At 42.4% G+C, this 15612-nt stretch overlaps 1 protein-coding gene and 1 non-coding gene across 3 annotated transcripts in view; one reads left to right on the top strand and one right to left on the bottom strand.

Moving 5' to 3' along the window:
• Positions 1 to 3941, bottom strand: part of NCOA7 (nuclear receptor coactivator 7) — an 81314-nt gene extending 77373 nt beyond the window's left edge. For both annotated transcript variants that reach the window (XM_015622234.2, XM_033512811.1), the window contains exon 1: positions 3838 to 3941. The gene's annotated coding sequence lies outside the window, so the exon portion shown is untranslated. The remainder of the gene's footprint in view (positions 1 to 3837) is intronic.
• A 2575-nt stretch (positions 3942 to 6516) lies between these two features.
• TRNAE-CUC lies at positions 6517 to 6588 on the top strand. The gene has a single exon. It is a non-coding gene; the product is annotated as a tRNA-Glu (tRNA).
• Positions 6589 to 15612: the final 9024 nt, after the last annotated feature.

A 15612-nucleotide genomic window follows, 5' to 3' on the forward strand; every position in this document is an offset into this window, starting at 1 on the left:
AGGGCGATGCTAAAAACAAAACAACCTGTTTTGGAAATTGAGGTTAACCAAAGCTTTTAGATCCGTGGGAAACTGAAAAGCCTAGAAACCTCGCCTGCTGTTTCTACACTGTCCGCCAGTAGGCTTCTTCATCCAATCCCCAGAAAACAACACCCGCTATATTTACCAGAAACTCCACTCCTTACCCGAGATAACTGCAGGTAACCCTTCCAGATGTTTGTGCCTAGCCTAAACAAGATTTAGCTTCTTTTTTCTTCCTTAAGCTAGTAATCAGCTCTGAAAGACTGATTTCAGTCTTTCAGGCTTGTGACAAAGAGATTGTAACACCATTAAATTCCAAATTCTGCAAGACAAAAACTCAAGCCTGAAGATAGGCAGATACCTGCACAAATGAAAAGGTGACACAGAGTGTGCACATATATAGAGAGATTCTAAAAGAGTGTATCAAAATAACAAAAGGTGCACAGGGGTCTCAAGAATAATATTTTTACTAGTTATAATGTTATGAATTCAATGAATTTATGTACGCTTTAGAAAAATCTGAGATTTGTCAGAGGCTTTTTTTTTTTTTTTAATTTAACAGCTGCTTAGAAGATTAATTTCAAAACCATGTCGTTTTCAGGATCAAATGCATCTCCAATACAGCCCCAGCCATCTCCCACCATTGCCATTATCCTACTTGTAGCATATGCTTGCTACCACTCAGTGTCACTGCTGCAACAACTGTCTCAACTCCTCCACTAAATTTGCTGCTGCACTTACTGCTAAAATTGAAGTTTCCATCTGATTTTTTTAACCAAAACAGTTTATTTTACAAGCGACAGATTTTCTTTAAAACACAGTCTGCTGCTTAAAGGATACGTTCTGATAACACACTGCAGTTACTACAATTTATTATTACCCAGCAAAAGATGGACAAACCCAAAGTTACTTTGGTTAAAATCTCAAAGACTTCACTGGCACAAGGGTTCTCTACCACCACACGGAAGAAAGGGGTCCTGCTCTCAGTTACTTTTCCTGCAGTGCTTAGATAACAAAATTTGGGAAAAAAGAGGAAGAAGAATATTAGTACTGTTCACCCAACCTCATTTGCTGAATCGCAGAAGCTACGAAGCCCTATCCATCAAAGTGGTGGAAACCCGAATTTGCACAATGACAGTGACTAACACCTTTTTATAGCTCCAGGAAAGCTATCCCTGTCCTAATGTACCAGTTTGCTGTCCATCATCATTCCAAGCAGTCACCTCTCTTGTAGAGTGTAGAAAGCTCTATGAAGACAATGCATTAACTCCATATAGCAAAGGAACTACGCATTTCTCTAGTACTTATGTTGCCCCAAGCATAACAAACACATATTCCAGACTGCTGACATGGGGGAGAAATCACTCAAATTCCTATCAGAGCAGCAAGATAAGCAGGCTAGGACAGGGGCAGAAGCATTGTAACAGTTCTGGTTATGACACTGTGGGTTATTGCCTGTGGCTCAACCCACAGACTTGATGTCATTGGAACTTGTGTGAGTGGGATGTCATACCCTTTCTTTTTACAGAGTCTGAAGTACTAAGTAATGCCTGCCTTTCTGTTGCAATGATGACCATGATAGGCAGATAATAGGTAGATTAGACACATACACATCACCTTTGAAATAAAATTTAGTTTTAGTCAGTATAGGGGATAGCAGACAATCTGAATGGTTTACTCTTTCCCATGCCAATTCATTTCAATACAAATGCTCTAACTTCATTTGATTCATTGTCTTTGTGCTATCAATGCTTAGAATATCTACCTGAGAAAATCTTAAATTCATATCAACATTGCTTGTTGATTTCAGGATTGGGAAAACTTGTGTTATCACTGTTTGAATTATTTTGATGGAGATAAAATATAAATTTTCTATTTTCATCACTTCCAAATTGTGAATTTTTACCCTAGAAAAAGATTTCTCACACAAACTCACATATATAACCACACATGAAAGACAGAACAGATTTGGGATACTGAAATACTGCATTTGAATGGGTTTTGATCTTCTGCTTCAGTGTACATTAGCAGAGTTGCATACATTCATGAGAAAAAATTGCTAGAGGTACAGTATGCTTATGACCTGCACTCAGATCAGCTTACACTAACAGCAGAAAAAAATACTGTATTGCTCCTGTAGTTCATGTAGTTTCTTTTACATCTGTAATTGTTAGCTTACAGCTCATTTATTTAAGAAAGACAACCTGCCATAAAGAATTATACTGACAACCTTGAATACTCTAAGTTCAGTCTTGAAAAGATATAAAGGTGAGACCAATCTTTTTTTTTTTTTCTCCATTATCAGCCCTTCTGTTTTTGCCTATTACTCCTACCATTATTCACCATAAAGTAGTCACAAAATAGGTTTCATACAGACAGACTTTTATGCATACATAATTGAGGCTCTGCTTGATCCTACTGCACTGAGGGCTATTCTTAGCCTGGTTTCTTCAGTTTATGTAATGATGAATTTTCAGAGTGTCCCCAACTCACCCTTTAACTTTGAAATGATTGTCTAGATATAACTCAATGTGACTGAGGTATTGAAATTTTCCACAAGTTTTTAAAAAAATGAGAAAGAGACCACAGCTTGAAACTTTTATAAGAAATTCTCCCATAATAACTGATTCTGTGCACCTATTTCTGTGTCTAGAAGAGCAAACCAGAAGTATCTTCCAAAATGCTCAGCAGAAGAAAGACTATAAAAAGGAATGGAATTTGTTGAGATACAAGAGGAGATGACAAAAGAGTCCTACTTGTTTCAACTAAGGTATCTCAGTGGGCACTGAATGAAGCACCTCACTGCCACGCTTTATCCCACACCCCAGAATCACGTGCGTTTCAACATGGGCTAAAAGGGAAAAGAAGCTGACCCAGGCTTTTCTAAGTCAAATGTCATGCAGTGCCGGGGAAGAACGGAAGCCGAACAAAAAGAGTACAAGAACGTGTGACAGTATTCATTAAACATTGCCGGCTGCTCCGCCTCTCGTTCCTCGGGATCACTAGAACAGGGCAGGGAGTGCCTCGCCCGGCCGGCCCCGAGCCCTGGCGCTGCCCGTCCCCGCGTCGCGTCCCCTGGTGCTGCGAGCGCCACACTGCAGGCACCGGGGTGCTCTTGGGGCTGCGAGTACCACAGCAGCTGCAACGTTTGGACAACGCCTCTTCAGGTTTTCCTCACATTATTTCCATCAAAACACTACTGCGGTTAAAACAGATATAATAAGTACAAACTACAATAGTATTTTTTTCCCCCAGAAAATGGTTCTAATCCAACAGTTAGGTCACCAATCTGACCATACTTGGGAATGAAACATAAAATAGCAAAAGACTGGGCATCATCTCTTCCTTCCTTCTCCTTTCCACTTCCTTGAAACTGATGATGTACAATTATAAGTCAGGCGAACTTACAGAAGAAAATCTGATACCAAGACTTTCCACATGAAACACAGTAAAGAGAGGACTGATAAATGCAGGTTCTGCGCAGATCAAGGGTTTTCACTAGACCTGAAGCATGTACCCCAGGTATGACCGAAAATTTTTACTTATATAGTACATACATACATACATACATACATACTTAAATTACGTATGTAAATTATGTATGTTCCAATAACTTAGCACATTACTTTGATGTTATTCTTACTCATTTTTACATTGTAAGCCTACTGTCACACATCAATCAGCATGTCAAATTAAAGTAATAATAATATGTAATGTATTCATATGGAACAGACAAGTTAATTGCACGCTGCTGTACAGCTTGCATTTAAAGGAATCGCTCCGATTTTTCAGGTTCCAAAATTCAGCCTTACCTACCAAATTGTGACAGCTGTGGTCCAGGGGTCCCTCTAACACTGAATGTTACCCACACAGTTTCAAGGCACATCAGCGTTAAGTGAAAAGAAACATCAGCCTCTGATATTCCTTTCCTGGTGCTTTTGGGAAGCTCATTCTTCTCCAGCTACCATCTCAGGGATGCAGGCACAGGCACTGGCTGCTTCTGTGCTGGCAGGAGGCTGAATCGCTGACAGTTTCACTGATGCACTTCTCTATCGGATACAGGAAGCCAGAGGAGAGGCACAATCTTTTGTCAGTGCACATGACTTGTGCAGAAAAGAAAGCCATTCCTAAAAATAACTAGGCAGCATATGACTCTCAGTGCTATTTTCCTGGTGGTCTAGTGGTCAGCCCTCACCTCTGAGGTTAACATCAAGGAAAATATTTCCTATTTCAGTAAATCTCTCTTGTACAATACCTTCATTTTCACTGCTCCTGTGGCTGCAATCAACAATCTGATCAAGAGAAATTTAGTAAGATACATCACTCATTTGGAAAGTGATTTGCTAAGTGTCAACACAACAGAACAGGATTGATTTGTTTCTATATCTAACAGCTTCCCAGGGCATGGACAAAACACATTTGCCCACCCATCTTATGTCATCTGCATAAGATCACATTTTTCATAGGCTCAGCTACTTTTCTGAAATTGTTAGGGGGAGTATTTTGTCTCCATCACTGAGGCAGCTTAAGAATCAAGGGGCTCAGCCCTGCCTTCCTCTGTGGTGCCTCATAACAGAGACACTCTCAGGGGCTGCAATGACCATTCTGTTACATACATCTTCAATCCTGCCAATGGAGCTGCTGTGGGCCTAGCCTAGTTCTAACCTAGCTGTCTCCAGTGCTGCTAACATCACAGCCACAGGAGTCAGTACCCCTCCAGAACCCACCTGAGAAGCACTCAGAGTGGAGAAGCCTATGCTTTTAAACACAACACAGTGGACCTAGTGGAATATACAAACTCATAAGGCTAGTTCAGTTTCTGCAGTATAACCACCTCAGTATCTAGCTAGTGCTCCTTGCAGGTTCCACTCTGTAGGAAACTAGGTCCCACTTCACCTTTCTCCTCAACAATTGGCATAGATTAACTGCTGGGACAGCTGACCTGTCTCATCTAAGCACAGCCACCTCTTTGCAGTGGCCTCAGGCTACAGTGATACCTCAGCTTCCAGATGACACAGCTTTGGCCTCAAGGCCTGAAATGCCTTGGTCTTACCAAAGGAGATGCTGTTGATCCTACACATGTGAAAAGCTAATCCTGCACATACAAGACATTAATCATATCTAAGAGGGTCTGATTTTAACCTCATATTTTGTTATCTCCCTCACTACACAGTAAAATTACTGAATTTAGACCAAAGAAAGCTCCATCACAATCAAGACACGCGTTTTGTTCAAGACTGCTACAGTGAATGTTTTGTGATAAAATGAACCATTGGCTGAACAAGGAAGCCAAACATCTTCAACCTCCTTCATTCCTCCCCGAAGAAAATTATCCCCTTAAGTTTGTTTTCAGACTCTGAAGTTTTTAAAGATCAGCTAATGCATATTTGCACAGTCCACAAGCACACAGTCTGAAGCTTATCTATCTTAACACAGAGAGGTTTTTGCATTTTAGAGGCAAAGGGCTTGAGAACTAGAGAAATTTGCTTGTGCAGAGCCAGCCTTCCTGAATCGCTGGACACTGCCTAAATAGGGAATATTATTCTTGCTAGTACAGCTCCCAGATCTTCTATGCTCATGAAAACAACATGCCAGAGGAAAGAGCTTTTACACAGAGGTCATCCGCAGCACTGGCCGTTTTCATCCCGCTCACGCATATCTTACTAAAAAAAACAAGGTCACAAAGTAATAACCTATCGTGTGAGGAGGCCGCTGCAGGGCAAGGCAAGCAAACACCGACTTCGATCCCCTCTGTGGAGCCACCGGCTCCCACCTGAGAGAGGCCTTCGGACCCGCTCTCCCCTGCAGGCCTTGCACCGGGCCCGGCCAAGCTGAGGTGTTCCCGCAGCCCGCTCGTGCCGCGAGCCAGCCGGCGCGGCGGCAGCGCCACGTTCCTCCCCTCCCGGCAGCCGCCGGCCGGGCTGTGCGGCGCACAGCGCTCGGCTGACGAGGCCCCGCCTGCAGCCGTGACAGCGACACCCCGTACAGAGACGACGGGGTCACGACCGGCTTGTAAAGGCAACACGAAATGCGGGAAAACAACCTCGCGAAGCCCGCGCCTGCTGGCGGAAGAAGAGAGGGAGACCCTGGCGGCGGCGGCGGCCTCCGAGCCCCTGCCGCGGCCGCGCAGCTCTTGCCTGTGGCGCTGTGGGAGCCACCCCCGCTCCCGCTGCGGCACCGCCGGGCTGGCCGCTTCTTCCCGCCCGAGGCTCCGTCCCTCCCGGTCCCCCACCACCATCCCGCCTCCCGCCCACAGCGAGGGCCCTTCACCAGCCTCGCCTGGGCGGCCCCCTCTCCTCCCCACCCCGCCGCCGCTATTCTCTTCCGTGGGGTGGAACAGAACATCCCTCTCCACACGTAGCTGCTACTAGGACTTGGTACTGCCTGGAAAGTGGGAGCACAAGGAGAAAGCAGCGGCACAACGCGGTTGAAGGAAGTAAAACGAGCGCTCTGTCATTGATTCTTTACGAAGGAGTGGAACGCTGCTCACAAGGATCCCTGGTGGTCTAGTGGTTAGGATTCGGCGCTCTCACCGCCGCGGCCCGGGTTCGATTCCCGGTCAGGGAAATCCAATTTTTTTTCACCTTTCATCTGTTTGTTTTAGGAGTCTTTCCGGACCTCTCCTTCTGCTTTTGCAATTCTGGGACCATCGGCCGGCTGCTGTGCGAGCCCGAGGCGCGGGAGTTGTAAGACCCACTCGAGAGCTTGGAAAAATACTGCACGAAGGCAGTGCAAAAAGTCTCAGAGCCTTGTGCTGGTGGGCCGGGGAAGTCTGGACAGGTGTAGCAGCTGCCTGGAAATCTTCCTGTCACAACAGTGCCTATAGACATCCCATGCCCACGCACAGGGATCCTAGAAGTCAGCATAGGCCTGCTAGAGGGCCACATGTGGTTAGAAATACCATCATTTCTTTTTTTTGTTGTTGTTTTTGGTGTTTCTTGTATTTATTTTTTTGTTGTTGTTGTGGGGGTTTTTTTTGTCTGCTCTAACAGCTTAGGGTGTTCCCACACCTTCCCCCCCACAGGAGAATGGTCACTTAGTGCTATTACGGACCTTTGAACTGTGGCAGCAGGGACCCAGTAGGGCTGGAGCATCTCTCTTACGAGGAAAGGATGAGAAAACTGAGCCTGTTCAGCCTGGCTGACCGAGACAGCTGAGAGGGGACCTCATCAATGTCTACAAGTACCTGAAGTGAGGTGCCAAGAGGATTGAGCCAGGCTCTCCTTGGTGGTGCCTGATGGAAAAGCACCTCTGGAAATAATGGCTTTGGCTGCCTTTCCCAGTAAGTGCCAGAGCCTAGGCTGCCCCCCACTGCAGATAGGAGTGTCCCATGGGAAAGGTTCTCCACTATATTTTTGATGACAAAGAAGCTTCAAGGAGGTGCAAAGGGAAGGGATCACCTTTGCTCTAAGGCAGAAAGCAAGAAGTCAAAAAGGCTGTTGTCACCCTTTAGATATAAAGAAAAGGTGCCACCAAATTATAGTTAAACACCAGGTCCACAGGTTCCACCCAAGGAATTACTGCATTCCTATGGCTGGAGGTTCCTAAGAGTGGGCTGGACAAGTTATCAAGTCTCTCAGACTGGGCAAGGGGAATGGCCCAGTGCATCTCCTAAGATCCCAAGAGCCCCAATTATATAATTTAATCCTGCACTTTCCCCTATAATTACCAGTTTACCCGTTAATTAGAACTGTGTAGGGCTCTGAGATTCTTCTCTCCCTCTTTGAGCTCAGTGAATGCCTTACCAAGTTGGTGGAAGAAGTTGCTGCTTTCTATGTCAGAAAATGATGGGCAATTTTAGAAGAAGCTAAAATGAATTTCAGGTGTTGACTTCCTTCCCAAAAAAGGCATATATATGGTTTTACAGAATAGGAACAAAATAAGCATTTCCTTTTGCTTTAACTCATTTTGTAGTAAGACATTTGCATGCTCTTAGCACTGTAAGTCCAGCTTTAGAGTCACCTGAGAAAAAATAATCACATGTAAGGTTTTAGAAACATGCAAAAACCCCCAGAATAGCTCTTGTGCTCAAAAAAATAATAGTTTCCTATTCAATTATATATTCCTATATGTTCCTATATAACGATATTTTGTTAGGAATGCTGCATAATCTCTGAAGAAATTATCTAACAGCCTTCCAAATCCCTTTTCAGTCCAATGCCAGATTTGAAACCTGCCCTTGCACAGATAGCAAATATCCGCCCAGCACGGAGTAGGCACCTGTCCTCTTGGTTGGTGTCCTTACACTTCAGGTCACACTGTGATTAAAGGTGTCCTGGTGTGGGATGAAAAGAACCCAGACCAATGTTCACCTTGAGCATGTGTTGAAGAGTGTTACAGCAGTTCCTGATTCCTTGTTCCTGGACCTTAGTGATGGAGAGAAAGATGTGATGAAGGGAAGGAACCGGGTACTTGTTTTTAACCGGTAGAAGAACCATCCTTCCCAGAGCTTTCATTGATATTTTTGTTTTACGTAAAAGGTAACTCATAATGCTGTCATGCTGAAGCCCCAGAAAAGGTGGGCTGTTTTACAGAGGACTGGCAGTGCAATCAAAAGCACATCACAAAAGTGATATGGCTAGAGCAGAGGTATTCCAAACAAATACAAGATTATTAATAACACATTTTCAAAGTGTAGCTGAATTCTCTTCTCACTGTGGTAGATTTTGAGATAGCGGCTCACAAGTATTTTCACTTTCATTTCTATTTTTCCTCAGAAGTGTAACGGAGTGCTTTCCATGTCACAGCAAAGGTTTATGGGAATGAACTGCAGAAGAAATAAGAATGATAAGGAAGACAAAACCTTAACTATAGATCAGCTTGACTCAGCAGCTGAGTCAACTTTTCTTTCTTGCTACCTCCTTTAAGTTATAGCCCTACATTAGTTCCACTTTGTAAATTTTTTCCAATCTTATAGGAAGGATCTTGGCTGTGAGTGAACATAAAATTTTGTATGACTTTTACAACTAGCAATTCTTTGGAAAATGAAACTTCCCACTTTGTTTTTATAGGCATGTTTTCTACTTGCCCTCATATTTCACTTCTGTCTAAACGACATAGAGCCATGCAGTCATAAGATTTATTCTGTTCCCAGGATATTCTCTTGGCCGCTTATTGCCCTTTTGTTTGGTTTATTGTGGACATAAACAAGTGCAACTCCCTGGTATCCTCCACAAGGCAACGAGCCTATGCCTATTGATATAAATATTGTTGGAACACGCCACGAGGTGGCATTCCGCTCCTGTGTCTGCCAGCACCCGCCCGCGGTTCCCAGAGCAGCCCCTCTGGAAGTTTCACACTCAATTCCGTAAATTAACGTTGTGCCCCTTTCATTCCAATGAGCTACAGAGTAATGAAGGATTTGTATTTGCTGATAAAGCATATTTCATGTACAAATGAAGCTTTTATTAAGGCAAATCACTGCCTAGTTTCTGAGTTGAATGCTGTATATGGAAACTTTACAAGCTGTCATTAAACAGTCTTAATATATTAAAACAAAACAAAAAAAAAATCAGGAGTGTGAATTGGACTCTATCACCTCATCCTGTCTGTGGCATTAATACAGTGATGACACATTACCAGAGTGACAAAGAACCATGTGTCCCTAAACATGTTCACCTTCACAGCCACTCTGTTAGGGGTCAGCAGCACCTCTGCTCTCCACGAGTAGGTTTTGAACTGAAGGTCATGCAGAAAGTTTGTGCCAAGGTGAAGAAGGGAACCACGATTTCTGTGTCCCAGGTCAGGATACCGGGGCATCAGCTACCCAAGGACACAAGATAAGGTCTGGTTTCGTTGCCTTCCCTTCTGCATGGATTTACAAGGCTGGTGAGCCATGGGAGCAGTCTGTGCTATGACATTACTGCTGTCACCATGGCAGTCAAAGGACACAAACAAGGCAGAGTGTTTATTAAACTGGTGGGGTGGAAGGAAAAACAAACCCAAAGGATGCTTTCAGGCACACAATCTTTTTTCCAGACTTTTTTCCCCTTCCTATTATCTATTCCAATATTTTTTCTATATAATATTGATGTCTTAAAACATCATATACAACATTCTATATAACATAGATGTCTGTAATTCTCTTCCCAAGCTACAGATTCATACAGAAGGTGTATGAAACACCTTCTGGACAGTAAGATAAAAAATATGACAACCTGACTGCACATCTTCTTAGGACTGTTCCTTGAGAACTACAGTTGGAAAATTTACTCTGAACTGTGTTTTAAGAGAAATTATTTTATGCAAACCAAGGCAGTTTATTTAGGGTAATGTTATTGAAAGTCCAATACAGATTTAATTACCACTCATAATTCTAGATAATATTGTCCAAGGACCATTTTCTAACAAGTCCTTTTACAGAAACAGTTGCCACATCCTATTAAGAAGTACTCTGATCATGAAATTATGAAAGCTCTGATCCTTTTAAAAGTCTGAACTTTTTCTCTTGCATGCTGCAAATCTGCTTTCTAGATCCTTTTTATACTGCCTTGTGGCTACAGTCAATCATTACCTTCTGCTTTTCCACGCTTTGTTTCCCTTGTGCTTTTTTGATTAATCACACTTTAGTAAACTATATTGACAACATTATTATGCTGTGCCTAATTTCTGTTTTTCTAGCAGAAAAACAGAGCTGGGAGGTGCCAGTTTCCCCCCCAGAGCAGGAAAATAATACCAGACTATAAATTGGTATTACAACACATGCTCTGGCTGGTGGTAGCAGGGAATAGCCGCAACCCAGACAAGGACAAGGCAGCTGATGGAGGGTGGCCACAGCAGGGTGCCTTCGTGGCTGTCCACCCAAACTGCCCCTGCATCCTTTGCAAGGGATTTTTTAGCAGGAATTACACCTCTGTATTCCATAACTGGCATAATTGGTGTTGTGTAAACTGCAGTTCTGCACAAGAGATACAGCAAAATAAATGACAAAACAGGAATGATCTGCCTGCTCAGATAAGAAAGCATAGAATTAGGCACCTGCCTAATTCTATCAGGATGAAGTTTTGCAGTTTGTTCCTTCTCAACCCCAAGGCAGGTAGTAAGTCTCAGTTTCAGATTTGTTGGGACTGTGACCTTGGTTCAATCGAAATGGAGTTCTCTGCTGTAGCCTCCTCCTACCACACTGCCTCATCTTCCCTTAAGTAACAAGGCTGAAGCAAAGTGCAAAGCATGTGAGAAGATGAATATGAGCTCCCGAGCTTCTATCACCATGACTCTCCTGCCTGCTACAAGGCTCATGGGAGCCTCTGTGTACATGCCAAACCCAGTTCTGAAGTGGTGTCTCTTGGGTGTACCATCATGATCCCCCCAAGTGAGTCTCGTGAAAAAGGAGTGGCAGGTGGCTGGTGATTCTGCTGTGGATGTGGGCAAAATCCTGGTATCTTAAAGATAAACCAGGTATCTTAAAATCTCTTTTACCTACTGTTTATTATAGTTTGCTGATCCTCCTTTAAAAGTAAAAAAAAACAAATGATTAAATGTAATTTAATGAATTCTACTTCTGGTCATAAATTCAAAGGGGCTCTTCTTACATGCCATCTATTATGCCATCAGAAATTTGCCTCCCTCAATAGCATCTGGGCTCCAGGAGAGCTACTATCTTCTACTAAACAAAGGCTTATGGTAAGGGATAGAAACTCGAGTTAAAAGTGCTCCCAAGATGATGATGAGTTAGGAGCTAATCTTTCCCCTGGGGTCTGAGGTCTAATTAGACAAGATCAAGGACAAGAATTAATTAACACTATTCCCACTTTACAGGTGAGTAGCTAAGAAGTGATCTAACAAACAAGTTGTATTTCTGATATATTAAAACACTCAAAAGTAGCTTGACACTAGAACTTTTAAAAATCAGACAAAAATGCATCCTCTAAAGTTTTGGTCTTGCAGGGGCTTTAAAAGCGTAAAGAATTTTGCTTATACAAACAATTGCACTGAAGAGGACTAATAGTTCATCTGTTTCTCTCAGAAGTACACCCTTAGTTCCTTCACAGGACAAGTCTTAAGTCATATTGGTGATGAACTGTAACACTGATTTTGAAAAGCAATAGAACTGAAAAAGTCACACATGTCAACAATAGCTAAAAAATATCTCTAACATGCCTAGTTCTTCTTCACTTTAGAGGTTATATATAGGAAAAATAGAGCTTTATTTCCCTTTTTTTTTGCCTCCAGTTTGAACCACAGACACAGAAACACACCACTGCAAAAGCTGGGCATATGGGCAAGCAGGTCCTACATATTTATATTGAATTATTACGTTTCTTTTGTTTTGTTGGTGGCTACTGCTATTGGACATCCTTGGGTTTTGACGGTCACATCAAAGGAGCAGCTCTGGCGTGAGAACCGGTCAAAGTGAGCCAGATAATTAATGGATTTATTACTGAGGTCGGTTCCCATGATTGTCGGTGGGCAGCAGCCACTGCTGTGTTGTAATCCTCATTCTCTTGGTAAGGCACATACTGCCTTAAAAAGGTTTAATGATCCAACAGTGATTTACTAATGGGAATCTTTCTTGTCGGTTTAGCAGGCCTTGAAGGAGGACAGGGTGGCACATGAAGGTCAGTTTTCAGCAGTATCAAGAAATGGTTCTATTTGGTTTGTTTTGAGAATCTGGTTTGGAGCATTTTTATTCACTAACTGCAGTAATAAATTGAAGGGTCAAAATCATTGTAGTTGGGCAAGCATCAGATTCTTGATAACCTGAGGAGGGAAGCAGACAGACATTGGTCACAGTAGATTGCGGCTAAAAGTTTGAGATAATCATCAGAAAACATTCACTTCAGCTTTTATGACCAACAAAATGAAAAAGCGTGGTAAGAGGGACTGAAACAGCCTCATGAAACTGCAGGCTGGCAGCCAGTCCTCACCACCAGCCCCTGCTGGCGTGGCTGCCTGGCAAGGATCTTTCACTAAGATTGCATCCCTTCTGGGAAAGGAGGCGGAGGGGACAACCAGTGGGACAGCTGCCCAAAAAGAGGGCAAAGGTGGGAAAAAGAGAGGAAGCAGCTTTGCCTAAAGAGGGAAGGAGATGCTCTTGGTGTCCAGCGTCCCCACCACCTCTTCCCCTTGCCACCCCAGTGCCTCTTCAGAAAAACAAACCCCAGAAAAGCCAAGAAAAATAAACTTCCTTCTCCTCCACCAAAATACATTTAGAAAGCAACAGAGGGAGAGGGGGTGGGGAGAAAAACAATGTTACTTTATTTTAGGGCTTGTATAATAAAGCCAAGGGTTGTGCTGGCAACGGACATTAAGGGTTATGTGATCCACACATAACCGACCTGGTCTTGTTAATCAAGTTGTGAAAGTGTACCTTAAAAGTTTAACTTTTGTTTTAAACTTGCCAAGGGAGAGAGTCCTTTTTCTCAAGAAAATTAAAGTTACTTTTCTCTCTGAGATTTGAAAAAATACAGCATTGTGAGTTAAATCAAAAGTAAGGGGAGAAAAGTGTAGGCCTTTACATTACTACAATTTTGTTTCCTTGGGTTTCTATATTGCCTTGTAGTAATTTGTTGGATTTTCACGTACCACATAGTAATAACTATAGGTATTCTTTACAGGTAAAGCAGTTTTCTTTACATCTTCCATTGAGACACTGTTTCCTGGAGTGGGTGCAAAGGGCTTGCAGTTCATGTAGGCAGCGTTTGAAATTTCCTAGCAACCACAATTTCTGTGTTGCATCAAAGTATTTTTTCATCCTGAAAACTTTCTTTGTAGAAGAGAAAAATCCTGAAAATGAACTGATCAGAAAATAAAATTCAGCCACTAACTCAGAAGGACTTTCCTGTAGAATAAGTAATAGCACTGTTCAAACATTGTCTAAACCATTTAGCTTTGCTTGAATTTGATATTGGCAGTTGTATATCTGTAAAAAAGAAGTCTGCCTCTTCAGACCTTGAAAGTAATTCAAGAAGACATGTTTCATTTTATTTCCCATAATCACTTCCTTTTGCTTCTGGTATTTGAGTATCTAGGGTACAACACTAATTCATGTGTCCCAGATTTACATTGCCACCAAGAATGCAGAAAAATATCCTTTTTAAAAACAAATTATATTGACATCTTCTTATAATCACTACCACTGCTAAAGTCAGAGCATTAAGAGAACTTCTAAAATTAATGTTGATTGAAGTGTTGACTGGTCTTAAGTTTTATGGGAGTGATAGATGATAATGCATTATCACCAAATTATTTTGATACTGTTCTATTGTTTCTTCTGGTGAGGAGTCTGATTCTTAGAAAAAATTAGATCATATGTGAAAATATTATTAAGCTTCAAATCTTATATCTCCAAAGATGATGCAAGATAGGGAGAAATTCAGGCTGGCCTTGCCTCTTAAGCAACTTGGATTTCCCAGGCATATGCACAGGAATGGCAGAGGTGACAGGACACAAGTGAGACCTACCTTGTCCAAAGTGATAGCTGGAGCCCAACTTGAGACATGGCAAACATTTAGACAGCTGAATGATGACTGATTGTGTTTGCACATTCATAGCACTTTACAAGTTCCAGTAGTAGCAATTACCAGGATAAAAAAACCAAATCAAAACCAACCAAACCTTCTCCCAAAAAATGAAACTATGTCAATTATTTCTCAAAATGTTATCTCATTTATAAATCAGGAGAGGTCTGGTTTGCCCTTGAATGGAGATCTCAGCATTTCTAGCACCTGCCTGGTGCTCCTCTACTTATCATTTCTGGTTTATGATCAGATGTGTTGCTGCACTCATTCCTTTGAGACTTTCACACACTAGTGTCCAAGTATTTGCTGTGTAAAATGGTGAAGCAGAGAAACAGAGCACAAGTAGAAAGTTCAGTGCTGAGTAAAGCTAACTCAGGTTCATGAAGTGTCCTCACACAAATGAAGCTTGGATACATGAAGCTTGCAAACAAAGCTATACCAATTCTTTCATTTTTTCTCAAAGTTGAACAAAACTACCAATTCAATCCCTCAGGTCCTCAGTTGTGTGATCTCAGGCTATCCATGCCTACAGAAGCAGGTGACTAATGAGGCTGATCACTACAGAGCTGGTAAAAATCCATTTCACATGTCAGTATTTTCTGATGTATCTTTTGACTAAAAGATGTTTGTGACCTTTTCCTGTTTTAAAGAAGAGATTCCTCATTTACAATAGCCATAAGAATTTGCCAGAATCCATGTCCCAGGCTTACCTCATGATCCTGATTGAACTACCATCTTTCAAAATAGCTGCAAACATTTTGAAGGTTCACACTAAGGAGGCAGCAGCATGAGCTGGCACCTCCTGGCAGTTGTTCAGGCAGAGGTAGTCATAGCCAGGAGACGATTATTCTACTTTGAATATATGCATTCAGCCCTCAGCCACAATAGCCGGTTTTTCTTCTAGGCAATACCTAATGCCGGATTTCCTCCACTTGCAATCACAGCAAAGGGAGGACAGGCAGCACCGCCTCTCGATTGCCTGTCTCCTCTCTAGGGTAATAATCTTCTCTCAGCAGCCTAAACGCTTTCTATTTGCCTTGCTGAGGGCTAAGGTTTCAAGCCTGCTAATGCTGAGTGACAGAATTGGTTTTTAGTTTTTTCCTTTTAAGAAAAACATTCTAGGAAATTGCAT

Source organism: Parus major, chromosome 3 (genome assembly GCF_001522545.3).
Source record: "Parus major isolate Abel chromosome 3, Parus_major1.1, whole genome shotgun sequence".
Lineage (NCBI taxonomy): Eukaryota > Metazoa > Chordata > Aves > Passeriformes > Paridae > Parus > Parus major.